A 13,016-nucleotide genomic window follows, 5' to 3' on the forward strand; every position below is an offset into this window, starting at 1 on the left:
ACTCTCCTCCACTACTGGAAAAGTAATAGCAGCACAATAAATTATTGGGGGGAAAAAAAAAAAGCAATTCCTGACCTTCAGTTTGAGCTCTACAGTACAGAACACTTCTAGAACTGTTTCATGATCTCATTTCTTTGTGTTTTTTGCTTATTAATTGACATCTCCATGCTCCACCCATAGTCATTCAACCCAACACGATTGCTATGTTTGTTTAGAGTCAGTAAAAGTCAATGGAAAGAACTAATTTATGCATTTTTTAAAAACCGGATTGAGCACTACAATAACCACATTTGATAATCTGTTAATAATCCAATTAGTAGCTCATTAGGAATAGACTAGTTCGATTGAGGCCATTCAAAATGCAGTTTCTATTCTGAGGTTTTTTCCTGAGTCAATAATTTTAAAGCAATTAAAAACAAGTGCACCAGCTGAAAACTCCTAACACACAGGCCATGTTTACATGCAAATCTGATTGAATCTGATTGAATACAATCCTACTACAGATTCAGACCGAGGTGTTTATATGCACACACTACAACAATTTGATGGAAATTCTTCATTTACACGATCACTACTAAGTAATCCGATGCAAAATGACATGCATGTGTGGAGTACTTAGAGTAAACGTTACCATGACAGCGACCATCACGTGAGATCGTCAGAGTGAGATGAGTTTAAAGTTGGCACGATGAGTTTCCAGTTGTCTCTTCTGCAGAACAGTTTCTGCTCTGCCATGTTGAATGATATAAACTTTTGCTATGATGTGGCACATGCACAGAATGCACTTACACATTCCGATAGGGAATGTAATCAGATACAGACGTTTTTCATGGCTATTATTCTTCTATTTAATGGATTTAGAGGCTTACCCACCTCATTCAATCGGATAGAAATTGTATTCTGAATGGCCTCAGTTGAACTAGACTACTCCAATTGAGGTGTTTACATGGACGTGTTCTATTCCAATTGAGCTATTAGTCAGACTATTAATGGATTATTAGGCTGCATGTAAACATGGCTACTGCTCACTCTGACTGGACTCATGGTAACATCTACACCAAGTTGTGCTCTAGACGTGGGATTTTGGATCTGTTTTCTTGTATTGTGCATGTAAATGAAGATTTCCATCAGGTTGTTGACTAGAGTGAGCATATAAACACGTACTTATTGGTATAGAAATCAGAAATGGCCATGTAATTATTGTTGATGTTGCATATGAATATTTTATTGGTTGATAAGCCGATGATGTATTATCAGCTCTAAACTGTATTGGTGTGCATCCGCCTCAATTAGGGTGGGGCTTATACTTTAAAGCCAGTCTATAGGGGTTTCCTGGGGAAGTGAAGGAGTAGGCTCAAGGAAGTCAGTGTGTAGCCGGTTTGGCCTTCTGGCCTCCAGACATATTTTGGCGCAACAGACTGATGTTTAGGCTGTGAGCATGAGTAAGTGATATTAGCTGAGGAGCAAGCTAATGGAGTCACCTTAAAAACTAGTTTTGTTTTTAAACCCCCAACACTGCTGCAAATATGTAAATATCTTCTTTTCTGGGCAAATGACACTTAATAAATGAATGAGAGCACTTGACATGTATGTGTGACATTAATTGAAGCAGAGCCCAAGGCTTCTTTCCTGCTCATTCCATCTCACTACTGGTGACAGTGGTGTACCATAACACACCATAACCTTGTAGATGCAGTCTAAAGGTGTAAAACCACACAGTGCGTTAGCCACCCACTAGCCCTTCATCAAGTCAGTTTCCAACCACAGAGCCATGTTTGGGTAGATACATGTGGGTGGTGGTCTGACCTCAACCTAGCAATGACACAGACATGTGTAAAACACTGCAATATCTGATACAATCATACTAGCATCACACACACTACCATGTCAGTGTCACTGCTGAACTGGGGAGTGATCTGCCAATGATGAGAGGTAGAGGGTGGCAAAAGATGCGCTGTAATTGTGCATCTACACAGTGGACCTGTAAGATGGATGTTTCTATAAAAAAGTGGCCAGTGAGTGAAAGCATAAGGTAGGTGTTTCTAATAAAGTGACCAGTGAGTGGAAGTGCAAGGTAATTGCTTCTAATAAAGTGACGAGCGAGTGGAAGGACAAGGTAGGTGTTTCTAATAAAGCAGCCAGTAAGTGGAAGCACAGGGTAGGTGTTTCTAATAAAGTGGTCAGTGAATGGAAGTAAGTGCAAGTTAAGAGTTTCACCCATAAAGTGGACAGTGACTGTATCTGAGGATATTTCAACCAAAATTCAAGAACCGTCCCGCTGGAATTATTCTCTCATTCCTGGCTTCAGGAAACAAAGGCTAAGTGTCACGTTTACATAGAACATAAATTCCAAATCAAGTGACCAGAAAAAAAATGTGTTTAGTGTTTCACCCAGATTCAGCTCAATGTGAAAAACATTAAACTTTGTTTTAAGCCACTGAAGATGACATGATTCCAACATGTTATTAGCATACAACATAAGGAATCCGTATAGTAGAGTTAACTTGTTCTTGTAAGCAACTAGTCTTGGCCCAAAGTAAACTTCAGTTCAGAGTTCTCTCTCTCAACCCTAAATTGGCCTATCCACTGTAGAAAGTGTAGCTTTGAGTCAATAGCTAGTTAAGAGTTTTAAAATGCTACATGTTTGGATTCCAGGCCATGCATGCCTGTGGCATCAGATCCTCAAATACCAAGATGGTTTGCTATTTGGAATCCAGAAAAAGCTTTGTTTTAAACAGATATGCTTAGATATTGTGACAATTTATGTGCAACCATTTCCCTTTCAGCTCTAAACAAGTATTTTTTCCAGCATTCTGTAAAGCTTGCAACAGTTGCCATAAAAGGATATTTGTTGACTGAGTTTGGGCAAGTCTTTTACCCATGAATCAAGGCTTGGAAGGCATAACCCATGAAGGTGCCATTTTGTGAGTTGTGACAAAAAGCCAACAAAAACGCACAGGCCACATTTGAAATGTCACCACTAATTTGATTAAACACTGAGTGCTTAAGTGATGCATGGACCAAAGCAGCAAACAACGAAGCAGCCATCAGAATGACACTAAATGTCCAAATGAAAAACAAGACTGTGCAATCCTGTTGAAACCTGCCAGACTAAATTGCCTTGAGCGCCCTGTCTCGTCTCTGACTCTGTTTACAAACAAAAGGAAGTCAGTGGCTGTTGGGTTTTGCATTCAGAATTTGTTCTGATTTTTTTTTTGTGTGCCTTCAGCAAACTTCAGCTGTAGCTCAGGGCACTGTCTCAGTGTTTTAATTGTAGCTTTAAGACACAACAGCCAATGTCACATCAGCACAACACTGCCGTCACCACACACACACACACACACACACAGCTCTGATGAACATATAAGCGTGAATCAGTGAATGAAAGAGCAAAGAATGATGTGTTATAGAGACAAGAGAAAGAACAGAAGAAAGTAGAGACAGAGAGGAGAGAGAAAGAGTGAAGGAGAAGAAAGGGTGGGGAGAGGGAGAGAGACACAGAAAGAGAAAATGTGAGATAAGAGAAAAAGAAAAGAGAATGAGAGAGAGGCAAGAGAATCAACAAAAAAATGAGAGAGAAAGAATAAAGAGAAAGAAGAGAGAAAGACAGAAATGAGACAAACATGAGAGAAAAAGAGAAGAAAAAAGGACAGAGAGAGGAAAAGAAAAAATGGGAGCGAAAGAGGCTGTGACAGTGCTGGAGCCTATACCCAGGGGTCATCAGGCAGAAGCCAGGATACACCCTGGACAGGTAAGAGAGAAGTAGATAAGAGGAAAAAGAATAGAAAGCATAAGGGGGGGGGGGGGGGGGGTAACATGGCAGAGGGAGAGAGAGAAGCTGGGATAAGGAAAAAGAGGATGAGAGAGAGAATGGAGAAAAAAGACAAAGAAAACAGAAGAGAGTGGGAGAGAAAGACAGAAGAAAAAGAAGAGAAAGAAAAGAATAGAGATAAGAGGAAAGCATAGCAAATAGAAGAGAGAAAGATAAAATGGCAGAGTGGGAGAAAGAAAGAGAAGAGAGAAGGTGAAATAAGGAAAGAGGAAAAAAAATACAAGTACGAGAGAGCGGGCAAGCGAGAGCAGGCGAGAGAGAGAGAGAGAGAGAGAGAGAGAGAGAGAGAGAGAGAGCAATGGTCGTGCTGTTCTTGCCGACACCTTCATTGACTCGGGCGAGAAGAGGAATTGAGCATTTAGACAAACAAATCATCTCGGAGTGAGATTGCTCTTGCCGCATAGACCTGTTCCATTACCTGGCTGCGGCTTGGAGAATAATGCTCAATTACAGTATCATTAAAGTGGAGGAGCGGACCTGCGAGGAATAGGCAATGGGGAGGCAGGAGAGAGTGATCGAAAGGAGAGAGAGAGTGAAAGGAGATGCTTATTCAAGTGTTCTGCCACTGAGTGGGTTGCAAATACAGGCCTTTAGAAACATAATTGGCCTTTTGGTTCAGGCCAGGCATGTCATGGAGTTGGACCAAGAAAACATGCGTTTGGCCTCATGTGATGAGGTATAGTGGATTTCTATTAGCTGAAGCATTAGGTTACCCCAGTTACATGCCCTGCTTTCCGCGCACAAACATCTTGGTTTGTGATACACTAAGAGTGCAGTAGATGGAGTGAAAAATGAAAAAGAAATAAATAAATAAAGAGATAAAAATAAGAGGAAACAGGTACATTTTTTGGCAAGGTTTGGACTTCGCTCAATCCCTGCATTCATTCCCTGGCAGGCTATACTCTACGGTCTCCTTCAGTCACTCAAACTAAATGATCTTGAGTGAGCCTATGATCTCTTAGGTTTGCCTGAGGTCTCAGAACAGAGACCCATATAAAAACTCATGAAAAACCAATAGGAGCTCTAAGCAAATAGAGAAGAGACCTGAACTCCGACTTACATGAACTCAGATTTCTTCTTTCTGGCTGCTGTTCTTGGTAAGCCTCCAGTTCTACTTCCAATACTCCTTCCTTTTGCGCCGCCATCGAATACTCCATGGTTCTCTACCTGTTCCCTTTTACTGCACCTGAAACAAGAGATAAGAGGGCTGCTTTTGTGACTGATCATTTCCCCCCTGCAGCATTCAGTATTAAATGATCTGCTGGGTTTTTAAATTACTTTAACATCAACAAAGTTGTGGAGTGCTGTGAAAAAAGTATTTGCCCCTCACCTGATTTCTTCTACTTTTGCAAATTGAGAACACTTAAATGTTTCAGATCATTCAACTAATTTCAATATAAGATAAAAACACTGAGTAACGCAATTGCTCCGTTTATTAAAGTCAGGACTTTGGCTCAGCCACTCCAAAACCTTTTTTTTTGAGCCATTTAGAACTGGATGTGCTTCTGTGCTTTAAATAATTGTCTGCTGCATAACCCAAATGTGTGTGAGCTTTAGGTCACAAACTGACAGGCAGATATTCTCCTTCAGGATTGTCTGATAGTGAGCAGAATTCGTGCTTCCAACAATTCATCCAGGTCCTGCAGAAGCAAAGCAGCCAGAGACCATCACACTACCACCATGACATTTTACTGCTGGAATGATGTTCTTATAGTGGAATGCAGTCTTAGCGTTACGCCAGATGTAATGGGACACCTCTTCCAAAAAGATCCCCTTTTTAAACTCATCAGTCCACAGAATTTTGTCCCAAAAGTCTGAGGAGTCGTCTAGATGTTTTAGTAACGGCAACAACTGCCTGTGTGTTCTTTTAGGCCAGCAGTTGTTTGCACCAGTTCTCCCATCAATGTCATTTTCACCTGGTGCCTTTTTGTTGAATTGTGTACACTGATCTTAACTGAGGCAAGTGAGGCCTGCATCTCTTTAGGTGTCCATATGGGTTCTTTTGTGATATCCTGAAGGAGTTGTCGATGCACTCTTGGTGAAGTTTGGGCAGGCCACTCCTGGGAAGGTTCACCACTGTTTCAAGTTTTCGCCATCACCATGGTGCGCTGGAGTCCCAGATCCTTAGCAATGGCTTTGCAACCTTTTCCAGACTGGTAGATTCCATTGATTGTTTTGCATGTGTATTTGAATCTCATCATGGCATCATGTGCTGCTTTTTTAAACCTTCTGACAGGCTTCCCATTGCCAGACAGATTCTATTTAAGTGATGTTTAGATTCAGCAAGTCTGGCAGTGGTCATGCCTGGGTGTGGCCAGTGAAATTAAGCCCAGTAGTCAATTGAATTTGGTTAACTGGTTGATTTAGAAGATAAAGGGCAATTACTTTTTCCACACAGGTCCAGGTGGGGCCGAACAGCATTTTTCCTTCAGTAAATGAAATCAATGATGCTTGGACCATCACTGACTAATATTAAAAGGTAGTCTGATCTGAAACACTGAAGTGTGACAAATATCAAAAAATAATTAATTGGGAAGGGGCAAATACTCCTTCACAGCACCGTATATAGGATTCTAAACGGGAAGAAAGATTTCCATTGAAACCCCGTGAGGAACAGCTGCCACGTCTGGACTACCTATGAGTTTATTAAGATAAAAGCAGAAGCACACTGTTGCGGTTGGAACAAAACCTTGTATCGCCATTTTTGTAAATGTCATTTGAAAATGATAAATGAAAATGATCATGACAGGAGGACAGATAGAAACTGTCCAATGTCACAAAAGATCTTGTTGCATTAACATGTGTTGACAGCTAAAGTTTGTTCTTGTAAACTTTATTAGAGATGAGAGGTTTCTTTTGGACATTGACAAATATATGTTTAGTGGCGGTGTTAAGATCTGAAAGCATTGCCCTAGAGGTTGTAGTCATTGCTCATTTAGTCATGAAAACAATGTTACACCTAATGCTCACATTGCTAATAATGAATAGAATCTAGCCACCAGTTAGCATAATGTCATTAGCTAATTGATGGCCATTTACTTTCACTGCTGGCATCATTAGCACTTTGACTGGACCAGTAATTGAAACGAGACCCCACAAGGAAAACTCATTTAGAAAGTTTGACATCACATTCATTCATTCATTCATACAAAATCACATCAAATAATTGAAACTAAAACTGTGGTTTTTATGGCTTTCCTATGATTCCTGTGATAAAAGTGAAATAACCCTAAGAGCAGGAACTGAAACATGAGTCAACAGCTGCCACACAAATCCATATTCCATCCTCCATGCCTTGTGCTTGTGACCCAAAATAAAGTAAGAAGCAATGATGTAAAAATTTCAATGCACAAAACACCACCTTTCTCCCCAACCTGTGTTATGCAAAAACAATGACTCACCTTGATGATGGATGCTTTGAAGTTTGATCTTGTTGGATATCAACATCAAAACAGCCTATCCGTGGACCTCTACCTGCAAACATGAGAACAAAGGGACTCATTTGCAGGCCATATGCTTTCACTTACTGCTAGCAACATTAACATTTTTGACTTGTCCAGTCGATGCCCCTTTAAAGCGGCTAACCTGATATTCATTTGAGCGAAAACTGAAAGTCATTTAGGTTTTTAGAGATAGTAGCTTTCCTTCGATACATGCCTAAAATTAAAATAATGAGCACCAGAATGTTCCGGCAGTGTCAGAAAGTGAGGCATAGGCTAAAGCTATCAGCTGCCAGAGCTCTCCACAAAAATAAATACTTTGATGCAGAATGAAACAAGAATCGCCCGTTAGTGCAAGACACACAAAACACTTCTTTTCTTTTACAGAGCATACAGTTCTTAACAATTACTGCCCTTGACTGATGAATCATGAGCATAGGACATTAGAATAAGAACATGGGACATCCAGCAAGAAAAATGACCATGGCAATAGCAAGTCTAGAGTCAACAGGCTCAAACAGAAATTAAGCCATGAGAGCCAGCACTAGTTTCAAAAAGAAAAAAAATAGAATTTGTGTTTCGTCATCATGCTGGTCAATTAGCATATGCCAAGTGGCCAGCTAAACCAGCACCAGACCTGCTTCAGACCATTATAATCCATCTTAGACCAGCATGGAATTGAAGTTTTGTCAGGAGTGTGGACCCACCAGATCATTTGAAGAGGCTAACTTGAGCAAAAACTGAGATTTGACAATTGTGTTTCTGTGGTACCTATGCTAACTGTAAACATGGGTGCGTATCTACACAGTGTCCTAAGTTTTCAGGGCCAATAAGGAGGCAACTTGGTTAGCTTCAGTGATCTAATTACCCAAATAAGCAAACTTCATTAATGCAAACCATGTTTTAGAAGTCAGATTAATTTTGAATAATCACTTTGTGGTGCATTGGCCTCCTTTTTGAGCCAGAGCTATCTAACTAGCATGTTACCAGTGTAAAGTACAAACGTACATCAGCAGTTATGTGTATTACATGGAGAAACTAAACTTATCAAGCTCAGTTTGAAAGCAAATCAGATGATATAGCTTATATATTAAGTAACAGACAAAATTAGTGTTGTATCAGATCACAATTATATCTGGGCAAGTTCTGCTCTGGAAGAACTTGAAGCATGATTTAGGCAACTTAAGGCTGATGCACATTTACATAAACTTACTTCTTGATGTGGTTCATTGAGACTTCTAGGGGAACTGCCGGCCTGGTTATCATCCTCTTTTATCATGTTGTAAAGGCCCAAAACCATACAGAGTGGAGGGGGGTGATCCCATCATCAGCCAACCTGATAAAGGAAGAAGAACATTGTTACTAGAAACCATGTAAAGTATATTTAGTTGCAAAATGTGTATAGGCCTAATGACATGTTAATTTTGAACGCGGTGCAGAGCAATCACTTGAATATCACTTTGTGTTTGCTGAGCACCTACCCCTTTGGGTGTATTGGTTTACCCTGGGGCAGGGCTAGAGATATAAATACACAGGGAGGGGTGGGGTTTGGAGCGAGAGCTTGAGAGTAGTCTCTTTGATCTCATTACCTTGAGACATGAAATTAAACCAGTACTGAGGTTGAGCCATGGTCTTAGAAGGTGGACCGGGCCAATGGGTGTAATTTTTTTTTTCCCTTTTGTAATTCACTTAATAAACACAGTCACATTTGCACTTACCTTTGGAGTTCCAATCCTACATTTTGGTAAACTCAGGGTTCCTGTCTAGCTACTTGAGCAGGTGTGAATCTGAAAATTATCCAACGTTACAGTAAACAGTGGCTGATGCAGAATTTTTTACTAGGGGTGGCAGGTGGTTTCCACAGGATGGCGATGTTCGCGGAGATTCTCACAATGTTGGAACAGGGGTCAGTGTGGGAATTTATCTGGTCATAGTGAAACAACTCTACCCTTAATGGCAAAGCAGGACAGAGCAGACATACGTGCAATGCTAATGTGGAACCAATGGGGGTGCAGAGGTTGTTGGAAAGATGTACCACTGATAGCACAGCTTTCCCTAAAAGGCAGAAACACCCACCAGACAGTGAGGTGGAAACCAAAGACATGGCAGAAATTTCCCCAGTGAACATGAGACCGTGGAAATATAGACCTGGGAAAAAAGGTACTGTTTCCAAAATTACAAACAGGAAACACAGACCCTGGAGAACATGGGGGGCTAAAGCCATAGGGCTGTTTCCCAGATATTTCAAAAGGAAAAAAGGCACGGGAAACATAAGGATACCCTAATTTGCTCCGGTATTGGCATAAAGTGTAACAAAGGCTGCAGTCATGCATGTCTAATACAAGGGAAAATCACTCTTGTAAAAACATGAATGTACAGCATGGCACTTGAAGGCCTTCTCCTTCCCTTATCATGCAAACAACTGCTAATCTTGATAATGAATAATTCCTAATAGATGTTTGATCTGACTAGGGCTTTGTCCGTCATCAAGATGAGTATCTAAAGCATTTCACACGACAACAAGAGCATAGGCTATGCAGCTAGAACCATTAACATAGCAATAGCAAACCTGGACCTGGATCAAACCAGAAAACATAAGCACCATCATCAAGCAGTGACACATGAAAAGAACATACAGTCAGGCAGATAAGTAACACAGTGACCTTCTTCACGTACACACACACACACAGGGGTGGGTTAGCTTCACATCAGTAAACACATCCACTGGCAGCGCCATAATCTGTCTGTTATCGTGCCCACAACAGCATGTAAAAGAGCCTGGAGACACAAACTCAACACTAAAATGTCAGGGCTCGACATGGGCCACCATTTCACATGCACCAGCTAAGATATTGGGCTCGGGGTGGGCTCTGGGATTAGAACTGCTCTGGTGGCCATTTTCACAGATGCCTGCTGAATGTACATCATCGGTTCATGAATAAATTGGTGACTATCGCCTAAACATGTTTGAAATATTAAAGACATATCTTATCTTTAGTCGTTGGCATTTTAGCCAAGTTGAAAAACTGTCATTGTAGTGGAGAAACTGAAAAAAATCCTTTCTTGAAAGTTGTAGGCCTGAAGTTATGCTAATCCATGCTAGTTTTGAGGTTTATTCCAACACACTAGTAGCCACAATAAGAATGGCACTTGAATCCTACCAGAATTGTGACTAATATATAGACGACCAGCATAATTAAAGACTAAAATCCCCAGAAGATACTGAGATTAGATGGGTTAAGTACATAAAACATTGCTTCTAAGCATCTCTACATGTATAGCTTGTTTTACACTTTTTCCCCTGTACCTGTGTCTTATTATTACATATGGACATATTTTGATAAGATCACGTATCATGATTGATAAATTAAACCCACATAGTTTCTCAGTCATAAATCATAAGTCTATTCAGAGCTTGTCAACATTCTTATTAGTTCTTCTAATAATAAATAAAGAAGTTTAAAGGATTGCAAAGGATTCATTTTCTTTTATCAAAGAGCCAATATCATGGAAATCTTACTTTTCTTGCTTTCTGGAAATAAAAGAGTTTGATGCTATATGTAAACATTGTTAGGGTTTTAAAATGTGTCATTCACTCCTCTGTTTATAGTCTATAAATGAAAACACAGCTGCATCAACAGCAGTTCAGCTCTACTCACTGACATAGAGGTTAAAGGAATGTTTCAGACTGGAGTGCTTTTTGAATGAGGCGCAATACAGAGCAGCCAATCAGGACAGACATCATTTAGATATATCAGTCTTAAAGGCAAAGTCACAAAAACAGCCTGTTAAATTCTAAGCAGTAACAAGCATTTTTGATGTTTTTCAGTTTTTGACATAATTTGAAAATATTTGTTGTCATTTTATGTGGGCTTAAAATGATTTTGGAAAATAGTCTGGTTCTACTGACTTACATTAAAAGTAAAGTAGGTTTTTTCCTTGTCCTGTAAAGTTACCATTTTGGAGATACATACACTATATTCACTCATCCATCCAAATCTCTGAATTCAGGTGTTCCAATTTGTTCCATGGCCACAGGTGTATAAAACCAAGCCCCTAGGCCTGCAGACTGCTTCTACAGACATTAGTGAAAGAATGGGTCGCTCTCAGGAGCTCAGTTAATTCCAGTGTGGTACCGTGATAGGATGCCACCTGTGCAGTCATGAAATTTCCTCGGTACTAAATATTCCACAGTCAACTGTCAGTGGTATTATAACAAAGTGGAAGCAATTGGGAACGACAGCAATTCAGCTACAAAGTGGTAGACCACGTAAAATGACAGAGCGGGGTCAGCGGATGCTGAGGCATATAGTGCACAGAGGTCACCATCTTTCTGCAGAGTCAATCACTAAAAACCTCCAAACTTCATGTGGCCTTCAGATGAGCTCAAGTGTACACACAACAGTGTGTAGCGAGCTTCATGGAATGGGTTTCCATGGCCGAGTAGCTGCATCCAAGCCTTACGTCATCAAATGCAATGCAAAGTATCGAATGCAGTGGTGTAAAGCGCCACCACCAGACTCTAGAGCAGTGGAGACATGTTGGGATGAATTAGAGCAGAGACTGTGAGCCAGGCCCTCTCATCCAACATCAGTGTCTGCCCTCACAAATGTGCTTGTGGGATATTGGTCAAAAATTCCCATAAACACACTCCTAAACCCTTGTGGAAAGCCTTCCCAGGAGAGCTGAAGCTGTTATAGCTGCAAAGGGTGGGCCGACATCATATTAAACCCTTTGGATTAAGAATGGGATCTCACTGAAGTTCATATGCGTGTGAAGGCAGACGAGTGAATGCTTTTGTAAATATACTGTGTGTATGTATATATACATATATAATGAGGAATGATGTTGGTACAGTTTGCTTGCTTTGCTAAAGCTTCACTAAATAGAAAAGCTTTACTAGATGGAAATTAAAACTACAGAGCTACAACACCCCATTAAATCACTTTTTGGCTAAGGTTGTACCTCAGGGTCAATTCTGGAGCCAATTCTTTTTACTATATATACTAATAATCTTTGTCGCGATGTACAAAATGCAAAATATAATTTTTATGCTGAAGATTTTTTATTGTAATTTCACCCTCTAGTTTTGTTCTGAAATGTTTTACATGCAGGTGCACACATATAGCTCAAGTGAGTCTAATGGGATTTCCTGACTTGTGAAAGACGCTGTAACATAAGATATAATTCCTAAATTAAGGTAAGATTTGCTTTGGTATATGATTTTTATAATACATTTTATCATGACCTCATCAGATCTTATCTTAGCACTAAAGATAGGACATTTCTTTAATATGGTCCTGGGTTACTAGAGATATTGGTTTTTCCTATGCTGTCCAAGAATAAATAAAGCACTGGAGGGATATAGACTTTTCCCTATTTGCCCATATCTATTTTCCTAAATACGTGTGTGGATACAGAATGTGTATGGGCAGGTGAATTTCTCTTGCTGTCCCTCTACTACCCTCATCATTCAGGTACAGTCTGACTCCTCATCAAATTGCAGCAGGACCCTATTACTTGCCAATTTCCTAGTCAATGATTTTTCACTTGCCCCATATTGCCAAGATACAGCACTCATTGGAGGCTTGATGGATGGCCTGGTGCAAATCTGTCAGCATGTGTGTGTGTCAAGCAGGGCTAGGGGGCAAGATGGTAATGTGTGCATGTGTGGGGGGTTAAAAGCTCTTGCCCTTCTCCACCCTGTCGGCTGTTGCATGCGCTCATCCGTGACCTGTGGCTCA

General features: G+C 40.4%; 1 long non-coding RNA gene across 1 annotated transcript in view; it reads right to left on the minus strand.

Moving 5' to 3' along the window:
- The window catches only part of LOC108430164, a 31,080-nt gene extending 22,572 nt beyond the window's left edge, over positions 1-8,508 (minus strand). The window contains exons 1-3 of the long non-coding RNA XR_001858064.2: positions 8,486-8,508; positions 7,234-7,306; positions 4,893-5,018 (exon numbers count right to left, since the gene is read on the minus strand). This is a non-coding gene — a long non-coding RNA (uncharacterized LOC108430164). The remainder of the gene's footprint in view (positions 1-4,892; positions 5,019-7,233; positions 7,307-8,485) is intronic.
- Between the last annotated feature and the right edge of the window lie 4,508 nt (positions 8,509-13,016).

The sequence above is a fragment of the Pygocentrus nattereri genome, chromosome 19 (assembly GCF_015220715.1).
Source record: "Pygocentrus nattereri isolate fPygNat1 chromosome 19, fPygNat1.pri, whole genome shotgun sequence".
Classification (NCBI taxonomy): domain Eukaryota; kingdom Metazoa; phylum Chordata; class Actinopteri; order Characiformes; family Serrasalmidae; genus Pygocentrus; species Pygocentrus nattereri.